This window comes from Bos indicus, chromosome 10 (assembly GCF_029378745.1).
Source record: "Bos indicus isolate NIAB-ARS_2022 breed Sahiwal x Tharparkar chromosome 10, NIAB-ARS_B.indTharparkar_mat_pri_1.0, whole genome shotgun sequence".
In the NCBI taxonomy this organism is placed as follows: domain Eukaryota; kingdom Metazoa; phylum Chordata; class Mammalia; order Artiodactyla; family Bovidae; genus Bos; species Bos indicus.
Window position 1 is genome coordinate 475,339 of NC_091769.1, and position 13,056 is coordinate 488,394.

The window sequence follows — 13,056 nt, forward strand, 5'->3', positions numbered from 1 at the left end:
CCCTCCTCGGAGGAGAGCTCAAGGCAGAGAATCTCAGCTTCCTGGGGTGGTTGTCTGTGGCCGGGAGACTGCATTGCTCGTGTGGAGTGTTGTTGGTGAAGGAGACTCCACTATCTGCTGCGAGGTTGAGGCACCGGTGTTGCTGGGTGCCCGTTTCTATCAGTAGGTCTTGTGGAGTGTGTGTTTTTGCACGAGGGTGCTGGTTAAAGGTCGTTTTCTCTCCCGGAAGCTCGACAGGCTATCAGGACAGCCCCGGGAGCAACCCCAGCAGCAGCACCAGCAGCCAGTGAAAGGTTGTTGTTGAATCACGCGAATACACCGGGATTCTTGGCCCCTGGAGGAGAAGAATTCAATCCGGGGACAGAGACGAGGCTTGCTCGCTTGGAGCTTTTGTGTAATAAAGTTTTATTAAAGTATAAAGGAGATAGAGAAAGCTTCTGACATAGGCATCAGAAGGGGGTAGAAAGAGTACCCGCCTGCTAGTCTTCAGCTGGATGTTATATAGTCACTAGCAGTCTGTTAATGAAAGAAAGGAATGTCTTAAAATTCAGAATGGCACCAGGCCCCTCACCCATAAGATGCATTTTAAGATAACACTGTCCTCAGGCAAGATACATCCTTGTAAAGACCAGGTCTACTCCCATAATTAACATTTTAAGATAACAGAAGGTTGAATCCAAAGACTGTCCTTAGGCAGGATACATATAATCCTAAGGAATGTGGAGAAAGAAAAAAAGTTTGTCCTTTCTTCCTCCTTGAGAATTCCAGACCCCTCTCTCCTTGGGGACCCCTAGACTCCCTATCAACCTGCCTAGGAAATGACTCTCTCACCAGGACTTGCTGCACAAAGCCCCGAAGAAGAAGGCCATCAAGTCCTCCATCAGCCGCTTGTTTTGCAAGAAGGAAAAGGGCCAGCCTGAACACCCCGGCAAGGAGGCGTTAGGACCAGGTGGGTGCTTCACCGTTCAGAGGGAGGAAGGCCTGCAGGCATGTCCCTTCTGTGTCTCCCCCCTTATCCCCACGAGGCTCCTGTCACTCACACTGGGTGTCCTCCTGGGAGCAGGAGCGGAGGAGGCGTCTGTCTTCTCAATGGGTCTGAGATGATCGGATGAATTAAGAGTGGATGGATGGATTGATTAGTGAGTGGATGGATGGATGAACAGATGGCTGGCTGGATGGGTGGATGAACGGAGCATGGAATGAATAAAGCAGACGTTTATACTCCAATGCTAGAGACATATCTACGAAATTGATTGAGTAGGAGCTGGGCAATGATTGTTTCCTCCAGAACAGTGACACGTGTTTGAAAATGGCCTAAGTGCTCATCAGTGAAGGGTGAGGTACAATCTGTGGACACCCCACAAGGAACAGACCCCCTCCTTCCTGCCACTTTCTCCATCCCCAGGAGCTCATCAGGGGTTCTGCCAATGCCCCCCACCCCACCCCACAGCCACACAGGTCCTCCTGGGGCCTCCTCATCACACAGGGTTATCATCAGGCTCCCATCTTGCTCGGCTTCATCTCCTTGAGGACAGGGTATGTTCCTGCCTCTTCAGCCACAAATTTGTTGAGTCTTGTTTGTGCTGGGTGTGGGATTTACAGGGGTAAGTAAAGCAGATACGGTCTGGAGCACAGTTAAGTGACTAGAGAGAAAAAAGGAGGAGGTTATTAAATGCTATCCCTATTATTAATAAATACAATGCTGAGATGGATGGTGCATTGATTATATACCAGATGCTGTGTGTGCCCCTTAACAAGCAGGTGCTGCCCCCTCCCAATTTACAGAGGAAGACACAGTGATGGTCACGTGGTCAGGGAGTGGTGAGGGCAGGTTCACACCCACACAGTAGGACCAGGCACTTTGCCAAGCCCCAGCCACCTCTCTGGTGGATGCAACAGGAATGAGATGGTTCTGTTCTATGGCATGATGATTCAATGCACATGAGTTGGAGCAAACTCCAGGAGATAGTGAAGGACAGGAAAGCCTGGAGTGCTGCAATCCACAGAGTGGCAAGAGTCGGACACAACTGAGCGACTGAACTAAAACCTGAGTGTGTGCTAACCTGCTTCAGTCGTGTCTGACTCTTTGCAACCCCAGGGACTGTAGCCCACTAGCTCCTCTGTCCATGGGATTCTCCAGGCAAGAATCCTGGAGTGGGTTGCCATGCCCTCCTCTAGGGCATCTTCTCAACCCAGGGATCGAACCCACATCTCTCCTTATCTCTTGCATTGGCAGGCAGGATCTTTACCCCTAGTGCCACCTGGAAAGCCCCAGTGAACGCTGACAACTAGAAATGCAGAAAATAAGGGCTGCTCCTAAGTTAAACTGGAAGAGCAGCAAGCACAGGTTGTAAAGAGGAAAACACATGATGAGCAACAACAGTGCCAACAGAAAAAAGCAGGGATGCATTCACCCACATAAAGAAAATATCTGTGCCATTCGGAAGAGGAGCTTGTCAGCCCTTGGAGGGACAGTTGGAACAGAATGAAAACTGAGGCCATGGTCAGCAGTGCCCACCCACATGGCCCGAATGGCTCACCAGGCTTCTTGCCTCCCCAGAGCTGCTGGCGGTAACATCTCTGAGTGCTAGGCGGGGCAGCATCCCCGAGTGAGCTAAGGCATCACTGCTCTCCTTCCAGTGCTGCTCCGGGGCCCTCTGTGGGCGGCCACCCTCATCCCCTGCCCTGCCACCCGCTGGGCCCCAGCTTTCCCCCTGAGATCCTTTCAGCCCTTGAGCTTGGGTGTTCCCAGCCCTCTGCCACGCCGGACTGGGACGCAACTCAGGACTTGGGCTTGAGATATCAAGGAGACCGTGAATCTGGAAGGACACCGCCCTGGGGCCTGTGAGAGAGCAGGAGAGCAAAGCCCCCATGGGGAGGAAGCAGAGCTGGGGAATGTGCCCACAGCCTCCTTGCGTCCTGCACAAGTGCCTCTTCTTTGCCTCTCCTTGACCTGAAACAAACCCCAGCTGCTGCTGCTCCTCCGCAGGTGATTCCTAAAGATGAACCTCCTGCAAGAGCTATTGTCCTGCTGCTCTGGGGCTGCCTGAGTGTGTTCAGGAGCATCACACAAGTAGGGCTGCCACACCTCATACTAAAGGTGGGGGGCCTGATACTGGGGAATGGTCAGGGGGTGAGGGTGGGGGAGGGCCTGATGCTGGACTAGGGTGTGACACTGGACTGGGGTCTGATGCTGGACTAGAGCCTGATGCTGGAATAGGGCGTGACACTGGACTGGGGTCTGATGCTGGACTAGGATCTGATGCTGGGGAAGGACCTGATTCTGGACTAGGGTCTGATGCTGGGGGAGGACCTGATGCTGGACTGCATTCTGATGCTGGGGGATGGCCTGATGCTGGACTAGGGTCTGATGATGGGGGAGGACCTGATGCTGGACTAGGGTCTGATGCTGGGGGAGGGCCTGACACTGGGGGAGGGTCTGATGCTGGGGGAAGGTCTGATGCTGGGGGAGGGTCTAATTCTGGGGGAAAGTCTGATTCTGGACTAGGGCCTGATGCTGACTAGGGCCTGATGCTGGGGGAGGGTCTGATGCTGGGGGAAAGTCTGATTCTGGACTAGGGCCTGATGCTGACTAGGGCCTGATGCTGGGGGAGGGTTTGATACGGGACTAGGGCCTGATGCTGGGGGGGAACCTCTGATGCTTGACTAGGGTCTGATGCTGGGGAAGGGTCTGATGCTGGGGGAAGGTCTGATACTGGACTAGGACCTGATGCTGGGGGTAACCTTTGATGCTGGACTAGGGTCTGATGCTGGAGTAGGACCTGATGTTGGGGGAGTGCCTGATGCTGGGGGAGGCCCTGATGCTGTGGGAGGATCTGATACTGGAGTAGGGCCTGATGCTGGACTAGGGCCTGATACTGGACTGGGGTCTGATGCTCTTGCCTGGATAATCCCATGGATGGAGGAGCCTGGTGGGCTGCAGTCCATGGGGTCATTGGGAGTCGGACACGACTGAGTGACTTCACTTTCACTTTCATGCATTGGAGAAAGAAATGGCAACCCCACTCCAGTGTTCTTGCCTGGAGAATCCCAGGGATGGGGGAGCCTGGTGGGCTGCCATCTATGGGGTCGCACAGAGTCAGACACGACTGAAGTGACTTAGCAGCAGCAGCAGCATGCTGAAAAAATTCCGTGGATATAAAAATTTATTTTCATTATCATGTTGCACATAAAACATAATTTAAAATATTTATGTATTAGTTTTGCAATCTACTAGTATATCACTAATATATACACTAATAACAATGAAAATAATTATGTTATTGATCCTGGTCTTTAGTATTTAGTGAGACATGAAATAAGTAACTTTGAAACCTTTCTCTAAAAATTTATCACTGCTTTTCCACATGACTTATTACCTACTTATAGCGCTTCTACTGCCAAAGGAGGAGTTTCTTGAACAAAGAAAAATGCTAAAATGAAGTGAAAGCCACAGAATCTAACACCCACTGTAGCATCTCTTTGGATTTTAATGGATTTTTATATTATAAAAGTGGAAATAGGGATGATATTTGCCTATTGTTCCTATTTAGGGACAATAAATGCCTCTGAGATACATAGGTTTCTCTGTCTAGTATGTCTGCATTATGTGTCTGTTATGTGTTTGCATGCAGATCTGATGTATATAAGACTAGTATGTTGGTAAGGAATTTTTTTCTTTTGACCTTAGTAGCTATGAGGCTTCACATGAAGATGAATATGCACATTTTAATTTTTAAGTTCGCTCCTACATTATATTTTAAAGCAAAACAACCCCACCAAGCCCCCTTTAAGTTCACCTATATACTACTCTGATGATAAAAGGAGTAATATCTTTCTTATAAACCAGAATCAACATAAATTAATTTAATAGTTATATTATGGATATTAACAAGTAAAAAATCTGCCAGTTCTGAGGAGAAAATATTTTTACTGAACATTAAATTACAGAATGTACTTAACTGAGTAAGCCGGTATAAAATGTTTTATTTACAAATTGATTTTCCCCCAGATGGGAATGTTTTTGTCCTATGTTCTTTAAATCAGGGCCTCAAAACCTAACTGAGATGAGCTGGTCTTAGGTAGCTGAACAGTAAATAGGTAGCATTTTATTTTATCAAGTACATTGGGACTTAAATCCCTGGGTCACTGCCTTTGGGTGTTGGTGTTATGCAAACATGTCATTAATTATGTTTCTGCTTCTGCGTATTGCCTCATGAATTCAGGGACAAATTTAGCACAAACTGACCTTGTATACATCAATATAGTCACTTAATTAATCTAGCATAAGGAGGGTTTCCCTCGTAGCTCAGTTGGTAAAGAACTGCCTGCAATGCAGGAGACCCGGGTTTGTATCCTGGGTCAGGAACTTGTATCTAAAATATATGAACTTTCATCAATAGTGAAAAAAAAAAAAATTTAACAAAAACTGAACAAAAAAAAATGAACAATACTCTCAACAAGATGATAAATAAGCAAGAGGTTAAAGCATAAGAATTTCATTCTTATGTGAAACAGTAGGTATTAAGGTAATGGCAATAAAGTCACAATATGATAACATGACATAAATGTTAATGGACTGAAATTAAATACCGGTCATAACTAATTGTCTGTTTCATCTGAATTCTCATTTTTGAATTTACAGAGACACAGGCTTCCTTACCGGTTTGGGTGTTTTCTCAATTCATTTCATTTTTCTTTTGTTGTTATTGTTATTGTTGTTTTCCTACTTTTTTTTCCTATAAATCTGAGAAATTCATTATGCTAAAATTCATAAATGTAGTACATATATGGAGAAGGCATGGCACCCCACTCCAGTACTCTTGCCTGGAAAATCCCATGGGCGGAGGAGCCTGGTAGGCTGCAGTCCATGGGGTTGCTGGGAGTCAGACACGACTGAGCGACTTCACTTTCACTTTTCACTTTCATGCATTGGAGAAGGAAATGGCAACCCACTCCAGTATTCTTGCCTGGAGTATCCCAGGGATGGGGGAGCCTGGTGGGCTGCGGTCTATGGGGTCGCACAGAGTCGGACACAACTGAAGTGACTTAGCAGCAGCAGTATATATATAATTTTGTAAAACTGATTCTTAATGGCAATTTTAATGCCTTTTTACATGTCATAGTCATTCTTGGTTGTGAGGAGCTCAACACTAAAATGTCAACTGTAACCTGTGGAGATATCATTGAGGCAATCTCAAATGACAATATAATTGCTAATAATTTCCCACTAAAATTAAGAAGGGCTCCCAGGTGGCTCAGTGGTAAAGAATCCAAATACCATTGCAGGAGATTCAGGAGACATATGTTCAATCCCTGGGTCAGGAAGATCCCCAGAGGAGGAAATGGCACCCCACTCCAGTATTCTTGCCTGGAAAATTCCATGAGCCGAGGAGTCTGGCAGGCTACAATCCAGGGGTTGCAAAGAGTCAGACATGACTGAGCATGCACACACACACACATACACACACACACACACACAATCAAGAAACTGATTATGTTTGAAAAGAGTTTTGCTATCATTATTTACTTCTCTGTTACACATATGCTGTATGTAGAGTTGTTCTCAGTCACCTAATTCTACTCCTATCCAAATTAATTTTTCCCTCAGATACAACTCTATCTTCAGGGATGCAAAAATCCCTTGGGTTACATTTTGTTCAGCCAGAAGCAAGTGTTAATTTTTTAACAGGCCTGCTCCTCAAAAACATGTAGACTAACATCCTTTCTCTCTCCCCCCATAACAATTTAAACCTGAGTTTGGGCAGCTACATTATTAATTGCAAGGTGGGTAACCGAAAATATCTCCCGATGGGATTCGTGCTTCATTAAAAAATGGAGATTTTAAGTAATCAAAAAGCATCTTAAGGAGAAAATGTATGCTTCAGATACAAGTGAGAAAAAAAGAAGTCATTATTTAGGTTTTTCCTGGTGCCTCTCCTGATACGAAAACAATTTTATGTTGGCAAATACTACCCAGAAGATGATCTTTTTTAAGAATATAATGGTCTGTTCCTCAAACCTAGAGTAGTATGACACAGAGTTCATTGCATGGTCTGATATTAAAGTACATTTGAGCTCCCCACTGCTGTGAGAGTGACCAGGAGAGTCAGTGGGTGGACGAATACAGTGCTGTTATACAAGCAAGGGAGCACTTTCAGTGATATAAAGATCAATAATGTGATACTCTATCACAGTCAATACTGAGATAATCTAGTAATTATGCTTTGCATCAATTTCATAAATCTACATGAATAATCATTTTATATAAGAAAATTTTAGACTTAAAAATAAATATTAACATTTTTTACAGTCTCATAGAGAAAAAAAATAAAGAGGGTGGTTTTAAAGTATAATATACATACAGAAAAAAAATTTCATCTAAAATTGTATACTGCAAGAAAACTTTCAAAAATGGAAAGATTTCTGCACCCAGAATCAAATAAAAAATTACTAGAGTCTCAGAAACTGTCCCTACATCCATTAGAAATTGATTTTCCATATGATATGTGAGTTTGTATATTTTAAGGTACAAAGTAGTGAGAGCATATAGCTTTTACACTTCTATGTCTATGTCTGGCTTTTTTTCACTCAAGTTATGTTTGTGAAGTTTTCCCATGCTCTTGTATGAGGATGTAGTTATTCATTCTCATTGCTGTGTACTTTTCCAGCATACAAACTTACCATAAAGTCATTTGTCTAATCTAAAGCAGGAGTCAGTACATTTGACCTGTTAAGTTCTATTGGAGCTGTGACACACCATTTATTCATGTATTATGGATGGCTGCTTTTGTGATAGAGGATAAAACTATTTAGATATACCAAGATTTTATGGCCTACAAACCCTAAAATATACAGTATTAAATACTTTCAGGAAAGTATGCAAAGTCTTGAACTAATGTATTAAAAGAAATGAGTTGCTTTTGGTGTTATGCTACTGTGATTAATACAGTGGTGATCCTTTCTATGCATGCCTTTTGTGTACATATTCACTCTGTACTCTTGGACATACTTCTAAGAATGAGAATTTTGGTCCTGTTAGGTAGTTAGAATAGGGAAAAGGAGTACAGAATGGCAGTGGCTAAAAAGACAAGGAAGGGAAACACCCGGGAAAATAGAACAAAGGAAGGTCCCAGGACCAGAGTGAGGACCTCCTGGCTAGCTCGATTTACATAGAGCAGGCCCAGGGGGAGGAAAAAACATATAAAAAGGAGCCAAAGGGCCAGGGGTTTCTCTCTCTCTCTCTCTCTCTCTCTCTCTCTCTCCTGCATGCATGTTTGTTCTCTCTCTCTTCTCTTCTCTTTGTGTCTTTTGGGTCAGCATGCCCTCATGACTCCAGGATGTATTTTCCTTTATTTTCTAAATAAAACTGATCTGTTCTGAGAGCTATAACATGGTCTGTCTGAGAGCTGTAACGCGCTGAGGGATTTAACATCCGTCGCTTCAAATCTTTGTTTTAACGAGACAGAACCGAGGAGATTACACTCCCCTGACAGTCGTAAGACATTTATAGGTCCAGCTACAGGTCACTCCGGAGAAGGCAATGGCACCCCACTCCAGTTCTTTTGCCTGGAAAATCCCATGGACGGAGGAGCCTGGTAGGCTGTAGTCCATGGGGTCGCTACAGTCGGACACGATTGAGCGTCTTTACTTTCCCTTTTCACTTTCATGCATTGGAGAAGGAAATGGCAACCCACTTCAGTGTTCTTGCCTGGAGAATCCCAGGGATGGCGGAGCCTGGTGGGCTGCCGTCTACGGGGTCGCACAGAGTCGGACACGACTGAAGCGACTTAGCAGCAGCACCAACAGGTTACTCATAGAATTTTTTCCAAGTGCAATGTCAAATCTCAATCTACTGTCAATGCATAAAAACTGGTTGTTTCACATCCTCAACAATAGTAGATATTTGTTTACTATTTGATATGTAAAGAAGTACTTCTGCCATTTGGTAAATGTCAACACAACTCTTAACAATTTATTTCACTTCCATTTACTTGAGCACTAATAAAGTTGTATATCCACTTCTATAAGTTAAAGTCTGCAGCCTCAAGCCATGAACTACTCCAGAATTTGTGACCTCCAGAGGAGAGGATTTTGATCTGGAGTCAGAGAGAAGGCTTGATCACTTGAAGCTTTTGTGTAATAAAGTATTATTAAAGTATAGAAGGATAGAAGAAGCTCTGACATAGACATCAGAAGGGGGGCAGAAAAAGTGGCCCTCTTGCTATCTTTTACCAAGGAGTTATATATCTGTTAAAGAATCACCTCAAAACTGAGAGAGTTGCATCAGGCCCCTCTCCCACAACACGCATTTTGAGATAGCATGGGGCACAAGGTGAGTCATCCCCAGCCATAAAACGACTGACATGAACCTTCAAGAAAGGCAGATTTCCAAGCAAATACATAGTTTCATTAGCATAGCTTAAGAGAACATTTCCATGAGTAAGACATACGGATCTGTTGAGTCATTATCAGTTCAAGGTTTGAGAAAAGTTAAGTTCAGTCTGAACCAGGGGTCCTCCTGACAACACAGAATTTAAAAGAAACCTTTTAATTTTGTATAGAGAAGGAAAAAAAAAAAAGTCTGCCACTTGCAGTTTATTTCCTCTGCTTGGGGATCCCTAGCCTTCCTGCCTGTTACCCTCATAAGGAATCCATGAGATTTTGAACTTGGATAACAGGGCATGTAAAACAGCTGTTTTTGAAAGTTTTTGTCCTACTGAATCTCACAGTGTATTTATGGCTTCATGTAACTGAAATTTCAGGTTGAGTGAGAATGAAAGTCACTCAGTCATGTTCGACTTTTTGTGACCCCATGAACTACACAGTCCATGGAATTCCCCAGTCCAGAACACTGGAGTGGGTAGCCTTTCCCTTCTCCAGGGGATCTTCCCAACTCAGGGATCAAACCCAGGTCTCCCACAATTCAGGCGGATTCTTTACCAGCTGAACCACAAGGGAAGCCCAAGAATATGGGAGTGAGTAGCCTGTCCCTTCTCCAGGTGATCTTCCCATCCCAGGAATTGAACCAGGGTCTCCTGAATTGCAGGCAGATTCTTTACCAACTGAGCTATCTGGCCTATATGTTCTGATCAATTCTTTGATTCAATGTGAAGTAACTTTTTTTTTTTCAATTCTTTCCAATTATAGGGATGGGTTTACACAACAGTAGAGTCATATTTTATAGAGGTAGATCATATCACCTGGAAAGAACCTTAGAGGTAATCTAGCTTAAATCCCTCTTCTGCACAGGGTGATCTGAAGAATAGAAAGCAAGAGTGAGGTATTTAGAGTGGTGTTCCTGCCTTGTTCGTAGCATGGTTCTAAATAAAGAGAAAGACATCTTGGGACATTAAAGATTTCTGCCTCTAGCTTTAACCCAGATCCTCCTACTTATTTGTGTATTGAACATTACTGCTGTTCTATTTGTAACAAGTATACTTGTACAGCCTATAACAAGTATGAGTGTGTCTGTTCTCTGCATTAGACATTAACCAAATCTAACATTGCCTTGCCATGTTTCAGTTCAGTTTAGTCACAGTTGTGTCCGACTCTTTGCAACCCTATGGACTACAGCACACCAGGCTTCCCTGTTCATCACCAACTCCTGGAGCTTGCTCAAACTCATGCCATTGAGTCGGTGATTGCCATGTTTATGCTAAGTATTTCAGTGGCAAGGATGAAGAAAGGGGTCAATTTGACTGTAATATTAAAATATTACATATGTCATTGATAAATTGTATTTGCACAATGATATTTTCAAAGAGTCATTGGTGCATGTATGAGGATAATATGATATGAAGACATTAAAATGGTAAAGAATGAAGAATACTGAAATTAACAGGCCAGAATAAATTTTTTGATGTATTGTTCCCTTTTTTCTTCACAGATTAATATCAAGAAAGAAGAATCATTTTGCCCAAATTCTTATCTGACTTAGAAAGTATCTAAAAATAAAAAATCTCCATAATTTCTCATTTATTTCTTCAATTTGAGAAGAGGAAGCCTTCAGTCAACTGAAACTGTCAGTTCTATTTTTGGAATTCCATTTAATGGGCTTAAATTTTCTTCTATTTACATATTACTCACTAGATACAATAAAAAGGGCTAGTACTCATATTGAATCAGTCTTTAGATGCTGACATAAAACTGATCATATATATGAAGATGGATTAGTTAGATCCATGTTTATTAATCTCTGAATTAATGGTAACCCATGGACAGAGGAGCCTGGTAGGCTACAGTCCATGGGGTAGCAAAGAGTTGGACACGACTGAGCAACTTCACTTTCACTTTCATTGACACCCTATTTTGATTAACTATATTTTTGACCATGTTTGCTGCCATGTTGCTGCTCATAAGCAACAAGTCAAAAGAAGTTTGAGTGAATTGATACAGTATGCCGGGAGTACACACATTAAAGTCTTTCATATTATGCAAGAATTATCCTAATTTTTTTTTATCATGAGTGTTTTTCTTAACATGTCATAGAATTTCACAAATACTACCCTGAACAACAGAGGAATTATGTAGGTTTTATTTTTCCATTCTGAAATATTTTCACATAAGGACATTTTACAGTGGCAGCTAGAAAATTGAAGACCATCAGAGGCTTTTAAAATAGATAAATATAAGTCTCCTTCAATACATTATGGAATTTTAAATACATGGTCCCATCCTAGCTTTCTCAACAAACTAATTTAGTGCTTTAGCCTTCAGGACACCAGATCAAAGGCAGATGAAACAGCCAAATAGCAATAACTTAGAACTTGTTCTTTCTAGTGAAATTAATAAGCATGTTTTTATAGTATGCTATCTTAATGCCCAAAACCATTTTATGCACCTTCCAAACAAACGTGTGTATATGCATTCAATATGTTAACTGTATTCTGATATACATTTTTAAACTACTTATCAAACCCTCATTTAATTTTGTATTAAAGTGAAAGTGAAGTTGCTCAGTCATGTCTGACTCTTTGAGACCCCGTGGACTGTAGCCTACCAGGCTCCTCAGTCCATGGAATTTTCCAGGCAAGAAGACTGGAGTGGGTTGCCATTTCCTTCTCCAGGTGATCTTCCCGACCCAGGGATCGCACCCGTGTCTCCCACATTGCAGGCAGATGCTTTACCATCTTAAGCCACCAGGGAAGCCCAATTTTGTATTGACATATAATTGTATTGATATATAATTAGCAGTGAAAAAGTATTGTCTTCTATTTTTAGTTTATTACATATTTGTTTATTTGACCTTCCAGGCAACATGTAGTGTTTTGTTTACATAATGCAATGCTCAATCTTTAGCCAAGAACTCTGCTGATATAAAGTTATCTTTTAAATAGCTGGTTTTTTGTGAACCATAAAGAGACAAAGAGGGATATTTAACTGGAGCTAAGAATAGGAAAAAGGAAAGAAAATTGGTGTGGAGAGAGTCACAGAAAAATCGATAGTTGATAATGAAGCACAATTATATACTTTACCATGATTCTGTCCACTGTCTCTTATCTGCTTTTACTCTTTTTTTTCAAGCTGTATTCAGATAAAATTGACAAATACCATGCATATGGTATAGGGCATGAATATTTAATATATGTTACATTCTGAAATAATTACTACAATAAAGTTAGTTAATATATTTATCAATTTACATAGCTATCATTTTAATTGTGCATACCATGAAAACCCTTAAGGTCTACTCTCTCAGAAAATTTCAGTCTTACAATACACAACTGTTAACTAGAGTCATAATGCACATTAGACCCCCAGAACTTATTCATTGAGTAACAGAAAGTTTGTAAACTTTGACCAACATCACCCATTGCTCCCACCTTTCAGCCTGTAGCAACAGCCAATCTATTCTCTATTTCTGTGTTTGAACAATTGGATTCTTCCTCTATGTGAGACCGTACAGTACTTGTCTTCCTCTGTATAAATTATTTCACTTAGCATATGCTCCTCATGGTTCTTCCATGTTGTAGCCATTATGACTTCTTCTAACAGGCATGCACTCGTACACTTCAAGATGGAAGTAACTGTCAGATACTCTGCCTACTATTTTTT

At 42.2% G+C, this 13,056-nt stretch overlaps 1 long non-coding RNA gene across 1 annotated transcript in view; it reads right to left on the reverse strand.

Annotated features, from left to right (window-relative positions):
* Positions 1–388: 388 nt before the first annotated feature.
* LOC139185177 (uncharacterized) overlaps positions 389–13,056 on the reverse strand; it is a 56,962-nt gene continuing 44,294 nt past the window's right edge. Inside the window, exon 6 of the long non-coding RNA XR_011568693.1 lies at positions 389–1,643. This is a non-coding gene — a long non-coding RNA (uncharacterized lncRNA). The remainder of the gene's footprint in view (positions 1,644–13,056) is intronic.